This window comes from Balaenoptera ricei, chromosome 6 (genome assembly GCF_028023285.1).
Source record: "Balaenoptera ricei isolate mBalRic1 chromosome 6, mBalRic1.hap2, whole genome shotgun sequence".
NCBI lineage: Eukaryota > Metazoa > Chordata > Mammalia > Artiodactyla > Balaenopteridae > Balaenoptera > Balaenoptera ricei.
In genome coordinates, this window is record NC_082644.1 from 61,224,372 (window position 1) to 61,235,121 (window position 10,750).

Genomic DNA, 10,750 nt, shown 5'->3' on the forward strand with positions numbered 1-10,750 from the left:
TAAACCCAAAAAGTTTCACTGTGCCACTGATACCGAGTAGGGCCCTGTGGGCTCCTGGGCACAATGCCTTTCTGTGTCCCCCATTTCTTTGATTACAGGAAATAGCCTTCATTCAGCTTCCATGACTTTACCTGAGTTCCAACCGTCAGATTCAAGCAGTTGTTAATTACAGAAGGGAGGGGATACGAGACAAGGGAGAAATAAAGTTGGGAGAAAAAATAGTTCAGACTTGGGACAAGATCCTGGTTCCCCATCAATGAACACACACAACAATATCTTTGAGTTGTTTTGCAGATACTGAAACCCCCTCCAGCTAGGAAAAGTTAACGATTAATGATGGTATGCCGCCCATAAGCACGTAGACCCCAGACCAGTTGAAACAAGAACGTTGATGCTGACTCCCACTTACCTCACCACCAACCAATCAGAAAAATGTCCACGAGCTGATCATGCATTCTTTGAACCATTACTGTAAAAACTTCTCACTACTCTCTCCAAGGGGGACACAGTTTTTAGAGGTGCTAGACTGCTGTGTTCCCTCTTTTCCTGGCAAAGAAATAAAGCTACTCTTTCTCTTTCCTCCTAAATTCTGTCTCTGTATTTCTATTCGGCACCAGCGTATAGAAACCGAGATTTGGCAACACCACAATGCAGTCAATTCCACCCCCACCAGACCAACGCTAATCTGTGTTCTACCATTATTGATTTGTTTTCCCTTTTTTAGCATTTTATATAAAGAGAAGCATATTATAAAAGCTCTTGGGGCTTCCCTGGTGGCGCAGTGGTTAAGAACCCGCCTGCCAATGCAGGGGACACGTGTTCGAGCCCTGGTCCGGGAAGATCCCACATGCCGCGGAGCAACTAAGCCCGTGCACCACAACTACTGAGGCTGCGGTCTAGAGCCTGTGAGCCACAACTACTGAGCCTGCATGGCACACCTACCGAAGCCCGTGAGCCTAGAGCCCGTGCTCCTCAGTGAGAAGCCACCACAATGAGAAGCCCGCGCACTGCAATGAAGAGTAGCCCTGCTCGCCACAACTAGAGAAAGCCTGCATGCAGCAACGAAGACACAACGAAGCCAAAGATAAATAAACAAATTAAAAAAGAAAAAAGCTCTTTCATTCCTGGATTCTTATATGCAGCACAGTATTTTGGAGATCCATCAAAAATAATTCTGCAAAATGAATAACGCACTTCTTTTTATTACTAACTCATATTTCATCATATTAATACACCAAGATGTGTTTATTTACTCACCTGACAAGAACATTTGTACTCTTTTCAATTTGGGTTAATATGGATAAAGCTGTTATGAACATTTGTGTATGAGTTCTAGAGTGAATATAAGTTTTCATTATCCTTCGGTAAATACTTAAGAATAAAATCATTGGGTCAGATAGCAAATGTAAGTTAAACATTATAGGACACTGTACAATTATTTTCCAAAGTGGAAACCAGCAGTGCATGAGAGTAACAGTTGCTTCACACCCACCTGAATATCTAGAATTGTCAAACATTTAAGAAATGTTAGCCATTAGTGGGTGTAGACATTGTCTAGTGGTAGTTCCTTGATGACTAATGGTACTGAGCACCTTTTCATGTGGTTATTTGGTTTTTAAATACGTTTATTGTGAAGTGTCTGCTACAGTCTTTTTGAAGTTTTTAAAACTGGATTGTTTGTCACCTTATTTTGGATTTGTAATACTTCTTTAGGTATTCTTAATATAAATCCTCTCACAGATAAATATAATTTCATAGTCTGTGGCTTGCCTTTTGATTACATTTTTGAAAGGTAATAAATAAATTTAATTGTTTAAGCAGTCTCAAACGTACAGCAAAATTGCAAGTAGAATTATAAACAGTTTCTTTTCCAGAATCAATTTAGTGCAATTTGCTGACCTGATGCACCACCATCCCTGAACCTGTTAGTGTATATTTCATAAAAACAAGAACATACTCCTAAATAACCAAAATAGGACCATCAAAATAAGGATATGAATACTCATATATTACTAATATATATATAATCCTATGACCCCATTCAAGTTTCTTCAATTATCCCCAAAAGTTCTTTATAGCAAAATAATCCAGAAAAGAACCATCACTGCATTCAGTTGTCTTTTATCCTTAATCTACTTCCATTTGGACATGTTCCTCAGTCTTGACTTGACTTTTATGACCTTGATATTTTTTGAAGATTATATGCTGGTGATTTATAGAATGTCACTTTTTAAATGTTTCTTCATGATTAGATTCAGGTTATTTATGAATTTTTGAATGAGGTTTCAGAGAAGTAATACTGTGTTCTTCTCATTGCATCCTATCAGGTGGAGCATGATTTCAATTTGTCATAATACAGGTGGCATTCACTCTGATCATTTAAGTTAGTGTCTGCCAGGATCTCCATTGCAAAGCTACTCTTTTACTTTCTGTAAATAATATGTATTTTGGGAGAGAGGTATTTGAAAAATATGCATATATTCCATGCCTCATCAAACTTTCAATTTACTTATTGGTTGAGTTATATAAGTATGGACTAATTATTTCCTATTTTATTCACTGGGTAATAATACAATACCAACAGTATTTCTTATGATGCTGAAATTGTCCTCGATTTGTCCTGTAGGGGCCTCGTTTTGAAGATTGTATCTGTGTGATTTTGACATGCTCCAATCATCTTTTAAATACATCCCTTTTCTGGACACAACAATATATTATGAGTTCATCTTGTATTTCCTCATGCCAACCCTTGAATCAGCCAGTTGTGCAAGGAACCCTTGTTCCTTATAGCATATAATGGTATTTAGAAACCAAACAAACCGTCCACCAAGATGCCTTGGGGAAGAGACACTCTAATAGCAGTAGGCAACTGTGTTAGTCTTCTCTTTCTAGGCAACATATTACCAAAAAAAATGTGTGCCCTAAACTCACACAAATTTATTATCTCATGGTTTCCATAGGTCATATGTCTGAGTGTGGGTTAGCTGGGTCCTCTGCTCAGGGGCTCATCAGGCTGAAATCAAGATGTCAGCTGGGGCTCTGATTCTCAGCTGAGGTTCAGGGACCTCTTCCAAGCTCACCAATTGTTAGCTAGAATTCATTTCCTCATAGCTATATGATGAGTCTCTGGATTCAGGCTAGCTTTCAGCCACAGATTACTCTTAGCTCCAGAAGCTGTCTGCAGTGGCCCCATTGGCAGTTCACAATATGGCATTTTGCTTTCTTTCAGGCCAGCAGGAGATTTTTTCTCTCTAACTCTTCACCTTCTTTTAAGGCTTTGCTGATTAGTCCAGGTCCACTCAAGATAATCTCCCTTTTGATTAACTCAAACTCAACCAGTTAGTAACCTAATATCAACAGTGATGTCCCATTATACCTATCGTTCCCACCACAATCAAGGGGAGGATATTGTACATGGTGTGTGTACTAGGGGCCAGGAATCTTGGGGGCCACCTTAGAACTCTACCTGTCACTGAACCTAATGCCCAGATCTTAGGTTTTTTTACTTTCATTTTTGTCTCCCTATTACATTCATATTTTCTTTTTTTCTTTTTTTTAAATTATAGGGACAGGAGATGGATCAGCAGGGGTGAGAGGAGGGTGTTTAAATTTATTTATTTATTTATTTATTTATTTTTGGCTGTGTTGGGTCTTCGTTTCTGTGCGAGGGCTTTCTCTAGTTGCGGCAAGCTGGGGCCACTCTTCATCGCAGTGCGCAGGCCTCTCACTATCGCGGCCTCTCTTGTTGCGGAGCACAGGCTCCAGACGCTCAGGCTCAGTATTTGTGGCTCACGGGCCCAGTTGCTCCGCGGCATGTGGGATCTTCCCAGACCAGGGCTTGAACCCGTGTCCCCTGCATTGGCAGGCGGATTCTCAACCACTGCACCACCAGGGAAGCCCTATATTTTCTTTTAATCCTTGTGCATACTCATCATATCTGTTATTTCAACTTTTTATTATGAAAAGTTTCAAATATAGAGCACAGTTGAAAGAATTGTACCATAAATATCCTTATATCTACCATTTACTATTAACATTTTTACTATTCTTGATATATAACATATATCTCTATCTTACTATCTACTTATTCATCCAAAAATCCATCTTAATTTTTGATGCATCTCAATGGAATTTTCAGATTTCAGTATACTCCAGTCTAAAACCATTAGTAGGCACAGCACTAACTAGAGCTCAATATTTATTTGCAATTATTACTTTTGATATAAAATCACTATATAATTCTATTCATGAGTCCTAAGTATGAACTCACTGAGTTTTGACAAATGCAAACACCTGTGTAACCCAAAAGGACAGTCTAGGTGTATGGGATCTCAGTAGTTATTATTTCTGGAGCACCTTTCTATATAATCAAATTGAATCACCTTAAATTACTATGTCACAAACATTCCAACTGCCCAATATTGTACAATTCTATTAAAGAAATATCTCTCTGCCTAGGCCAGTACAATAATTCACTCATCATGTTACTGGTCCACAGGGCCTCAAGACAACCACATTATACAAGTTTAGGAGATCCTTGGGTTATTTATTCAATCTCATACATAGGTAAAAGTTTGTAAAGCCCCCCCGTCCCCCAAAAAATAAAAAAAGAAATAGGGATCAGGGTCCACACAGATGTAGATTGGGGTTTGAGTCACCTTACCCAGATGGTTGTGCTGTACCCATGGGATTTAGATCCCAGACTTTATCTAGAAAAATTTAAAAAAGGCATTCCCAAGTGTGGGTCTACTGAGGCATAGAGTCTGAGGCAGGGCCCTACTTGCTCAGTATAAAGACAGTACTGACAACCCTAATCCCTATAAAAATATGAAACTTTATTGCCCCTAAGAAATTTCCTTTTAGCCCTTCTCAATGGTTGCCCACTCCACCCTAGAGAAGCAATTGCTATTCTGATTTTTTTTTGACCAGGATTTAATTTTGTCTGTTCCCTACTTAATATAAATGGAATCATATGTTATCTATTTTTTTGTATAAGTCTTCTTACATACAGCATAATATTTTACAAATTAATTCAAGTTGTTACTTGCATGAACATATGAATATATCACATTTTTAACACATTCTTTTAATGGGCACCTGGAATGTTTACAGTTTCTTGAAATTATAAATAAAGCTGCTATGAGCATTCTTGTACAAGCTTTTTGTAACTGTTTTTATTTTTCTTGAGTAAATGCTGAGTAGAATTACTGGGTAACAGGGTACTATATGCTTGGTATTTTAAAAAATGGCCTAAATTCTCTCCAAAGTTCTTGAACAAGTTTATAGTCTCACCAAGAGTGTTTCACTATTCTAGTTGTTCCACATTCTCCCCAACATTTGGTAATGTCATTCCTTTGAATTTTAGCCACCCTGAAACTTCTTGGGAAGTTGCATTTGGTTCTTCTTTACAGGGTTTTGCCGTTGTTCCTTTCAATGTTATTTCATAGGCTTTATTTCTCTTTTCATTATGTCTATTCTTTCTTTAAATTCTTGAACATATTGTTAATAGCTCTTTTGAATTCTTACGTACAATGTTATTATTTCTGCCATTTCTGTCTGTTTATGTTGACTAATTTTTCTCCTGGTTATGAGACATAACTAGTATTTACATATCTAGTAATATTTGACTGGATGATGATCATTAGACAGTGTATATTTTTAGTATCTGGATTTTGTTACTTTCCTTTAAAGAGTCATGGCATTTTCTTCAGCAGGCAGTTAAATTACTTGCAGATCATCTTGATTTATCCAAGACTTGTTTTATATGCTTTGTTAAGGCAGGGCTAGAGTAACATTTACCCAAGTACTAATACTAAGATATGACTCTTCTGTCATCCCCACTGAATGTCTGAGATGTTCAGTAAGGTCTCTCAACTTTGGCTGGTTGGAAATTGAACTCTCTTGGTTCACTGTAAGCATTGAGAATAATATGGTTTATTCTCAGCCATTGATCCTTGCCAGACTCATGAAATTTTTCACAAAGTGTGTACAGCTTGATATTGAGCAAAAGACTCAAGGTAACATATACAGACTTCAGGAGGTATTTTCCTGTGCAGCTTCCTCTGTTCTCCTACTCTGCCCTGTGAATTTCAGATGCCTCAACTTCCTTTAACTTCTACTTTCATTTCTCTAACTCAGGAAGATCCATCTTCTCTGCTTGGGTTAACCTCTCAGCATCATAATCTGGAAAGTATCTCCAGAGAGAAAATCAAGGCAATCATAGAACTCACCCAGTTCTCCCAGGGATCGAAGTTCTTTGCTGTCTGTTGTTCATAGTCTAAAACCCATTGTTTCATACATTTTCATCAGTTTTCTAGTTTTTAACAGCAGGAGGGCAATTCCAGTGACAGAAGCTCTGTCATGGCTAGAAGTGAAAAAGAACAGTATTTTTCTTAAGTAAGAAAGTTCTAAATAATTCGTTTTATTAAATAATTATGTACAAATGATGAATGAAATATGCAGCCCTGATTTGATTCAGCTCTTTATTTGCATAATATAACATTTTGTCCTTATTTATATCACTGTTGAATTTCATTTGTCAGTTTGATTCCAATTATAATTTTGATGACAAAATTTTATAATTATTTATTTATCTAGTATGTGAAGTGACATTGTTAGTTCGAACTCTTTTTGTTACCAGTAGCAGATACCAAGTTTTCCAGCTTAAAACTAGAGAGAATCTTTATTATAAATATAAATGTCTCACAGAACAGCACAGCAATTTTTCTGTCAGATCTCAGGTACGAGCTGAATATAGTCCCAGAAGTTGCTTCTCTCATTTTCAGCTTGGTTTTATTTTTCTCATACTGGCTTTCTATGTATTCCTAGTTCATATAGCATAATGAGTCCAGAGGTGATCAATTTCAGATTTCTGGGGAATTATCCATGATTGGCCCTTCTCAAGGTTGGGGGCTTCTACTAAATCAAAATCCTCAGGCCAGATATATATTTTTTTATATCTTTATTGGAGTATAATTGCTTTACAATGTTATGTTAGTTTCTGCTTTACAACAAAGTGAATCAGCTGTATGTATACATATATCCCCATATCCCCTCCCTCTTGAGCCTCCCTCCCACCCTCCCTATCCCACCCATCTAGGTCGTCAAAAAGCACCGAGCTGATCTCCCTACGCTTTGCAGCAGCTTCCCACTAGCTACCTATTTTACATTTGGTAGTATATATATATATATGTCAATGCCACTCTCTCACTACGTCCCCGCCTCCCCTTCTCCACATGTCCTCAAGTCCATTCTCTACATCTGTGTCTTTATTCCTGCCCTGCCACTAGGTTCATCAGTACCATTTTTTTAGATTCCATATATTTGTGTTAGCATATGGATTTGTTTTTCTCTTTCTGACTTACTTCACACTGTGTGACAGACTCTAGGTCCATCCACCTCATTACAAATAACTCAATTTCATTCCTTTTTATGGCTGAGTAATATCCCATTGTATATATGTGACTCAACTTCTTTACGCATTCATCTGTCAATGACATTTAAGTTGCTTCCGTGTCCTGGCTATTGTAAATAGTGCTGCAGTGAACATTGGGGTGCATGTATCTTTTTGAATTATGGTCTTCTCAGGGTATATGCCCAGGAGTGGGATTGCTGGGTCATATGGTAGTTCTATTTTTAGTTTTTTAAGGAGCCTCCATACTGTTCTCCATAATGGCTGTATCAATTTACATTCCCACCAACAGTGCGGGAGGGTTCCCTTTTCTCCCTTTCCACATTTTCTCCCTTTCCACACCCTTTCCAGCATTTATTGTTTGTAGATATTTTGATGATTGCCATTCTGACCAGTGTGAGGTGATACCTCATTGTGGTTTTGATTTGCATTTCTCTAATGATTAGTGATGTTGAGCATCTTTTCATGTGTTTGTTGGCAATCTGTATGTCTTCTTTAGAGAAATGTCTATTTAGTTCTTCTGCGCATTTTTGGATTGGGTTGTTTGTTTCTTTGATATTGAGCTGCATGAGCTGCTTGTATATTCTGGATATTAATCCTTTGTCAGTTCCTTCATTGGCAAATATTTTCTCCCATTCTGAGGTTTGTCTTTACATCTTCTTTATGGTTTCCTTTGCTGGGCAAAAGCTTTTAAGTTTCATTAGGTCCCATTTGTTTTTCTTTGTTTTTATTTCCATTACTCTAGGAGGTGGGTCAAAAAGGATCTTGCTGTGATTTGTGTTATAGCGTATTCTGCCTATGTTCTCCTCTAAGAGTTTTATAGTGTCCAGTCTTACATTTAGGTCTTTAATCCATTTTGAGTTTATTTTTGTGTATGGTATTAGAAAGTGTTCTAATTTCATTCTTTTACATGGAGCTGTGCAGTTTTCCCAGCACCACTTATTGAAGAGACTGTCTTTTCTCCATTGTATACCCTTGCCTCCTTTGTCCTAGATTAGTTGAATAAGGCCACTTATGTTGGGTAACATTTGTAAGTCTGGTTGCTTCCATTATAATCACATGTATATTTGGAGTGTTTGTATGAGAGAGTGTTCTGGAAAACTGTAGAACAAAACAATAGGCATCAAATTTATAGGATGAACTGGAGTGCTAAGGAAGTGTTATAACAATTGTAAAATTTGTTACCTGTCACATGTTCTGGTTTTGATTGTGCATTTTTAGTATTTTTCTTTTAAAAATTTTAACTAGTAAATTCAAATGTTTAGAGAATGATGATGTTGAGGTTAATGCAATAGGGAATCCCCAAAGAGACCACTTAGCATTAGTTTGTTCTTTGGAAATACTGGAGAATAGTATCTGAAAGTCATCACATGCATGCATGCTCTGAGATCCCAGGGACACATGAATATAGATGATAGAGCTAAATTCATTGTCTTTGCTAGGAAAAAAAAAAGTAAACAACTTTGAGTGATTTTTGTCATGATGGTAGATGAAGAATGTCACCTCTCTACATTAAGGACTTCCATAATACATATCCTATTTTTATTTCTTCTTAAATAAAAATATTGACTGAACCTGGGTTTCTGCTCTTAAAAATACAATCTTCCTACAACCTGCTGTTACTTCTGCCATTCAACTAAGACATGCAGTTTTTAAAGATCATATTGCCTACTAGAAGTTTTTTTTCATGCTTCTATTTTGATAGTTTCTATAATTGAGCAGCTTATGGAATGTTAAACCAGAGGTTAATTTTAAAAGTTTAAAAATCCTGCTCATGTTAAACATTATTAATATTTAGAATTCTGAACCATTAGGAATTGTAAAATGGTATCAAATGTTACAATCATCATATCCCAAAGTAAGCTATTTGTTTATTTATTCTCATGTTAGAAACTTGAGGCATATAAAATAAAAGCATTTTTGAGCAAAGAACTGGGGTAGATTTTCAATGCTTGCATGTGCCCTGATGTTTACATGAAATAAAGGATGCAACCACTTTCTTATCAAGTTGCAGGTGAGAGGAATGCCTTCAAGTACCACAGTATATTTTTTTTGCATTAGCTCTCAAGATATAAATGAGAAACTCATTTTCCCAAACCTCCTTCTATTTTAAATATGCAGGATTATCTGATTCTCTGAATCTCTGAGCAAGAAAGTAGAAAACGACCAATGAAAATAACTGATCGGCATAAGATGAACCAAGGACACAGCTTTTAATCCTAGAGAGGGAAAGTTATGGTATAACTGAAAGACTCTCCTCACTACAAAGCCTAATAAAGTAAACAAGTATTTGATTTTCAGCTTAGTAAATAGCATCTGCTGGCTCCTCAATTGTTAAATGTGGTGTTATCTAACTTCTAATGTTGGGACCATCTGAGAAATATTCCCAAATTTTATATTTCATGTTGATTTCTACAATGTAACATTTTATATATATAATAAAATTATATATATAACCTTATATAACTTACATTTTATATATATTTATGTATATTATATACAGCCATATATGTGTATGTGTGTGTGTGTGTGTATATATATATATATATATATATATATATATATATATATATATATATTTCTCCCCCCCTGAGTGTCCCAAACAACATACACTGATTGTTATTCTGTTTATATAATGGACCCAAATTACAAGTTTTCTTTTTTAAGAAAAACACAAATAAACAATTTGAAATGTAGCTCAGCCTTCTGGGTTTCCATTCACTGTTGAAGTATAGTTTTTGCTTCAGGGAGATTGTTTAATGTATTTTGGAAAATAATAAGTTTTTCAATGTATTTCTGTCCTAACACGCACTAAGTCTCTGTGCTACTTCTATTTCAAGTTGAAATAAACTTAAATATTACATTATCATTCTAGTCCAAAGCCACATAGTACTTTACCTAGAAAATATTGAGCATTAAATAAATATTTACTGATTTGATATTTACAGCCCTTGGATTGCATGGATTATTTATTTTAGCATTCTATATCTTTCACATTTTACTTCTTGACATGTTAATACCATCTTTAGGAGGAAACAACCACTCCCCCCCCACCATACCACACAGTCATTTGATGACTGTTATAACAAAAGAATGTAGTCCATTCTAATTCATTTTTTTATTATATAAATTTCTCAGAATAACAAACTTTTGCAAAAGTTTGTAGGTAGAGTTCATTGACATATTGATATTTAAATTTTAAAGTAAAAAATTAATCTGACTCTATTAACTGTTTGCTATTTTAGCTAATTTGGAAAAAATGTATTTTGTTTCTTTAATATATTTCTCCAGATTCATACTGCAACATATAGAGGTCCTCAGGATATTTACTTTTCAAAT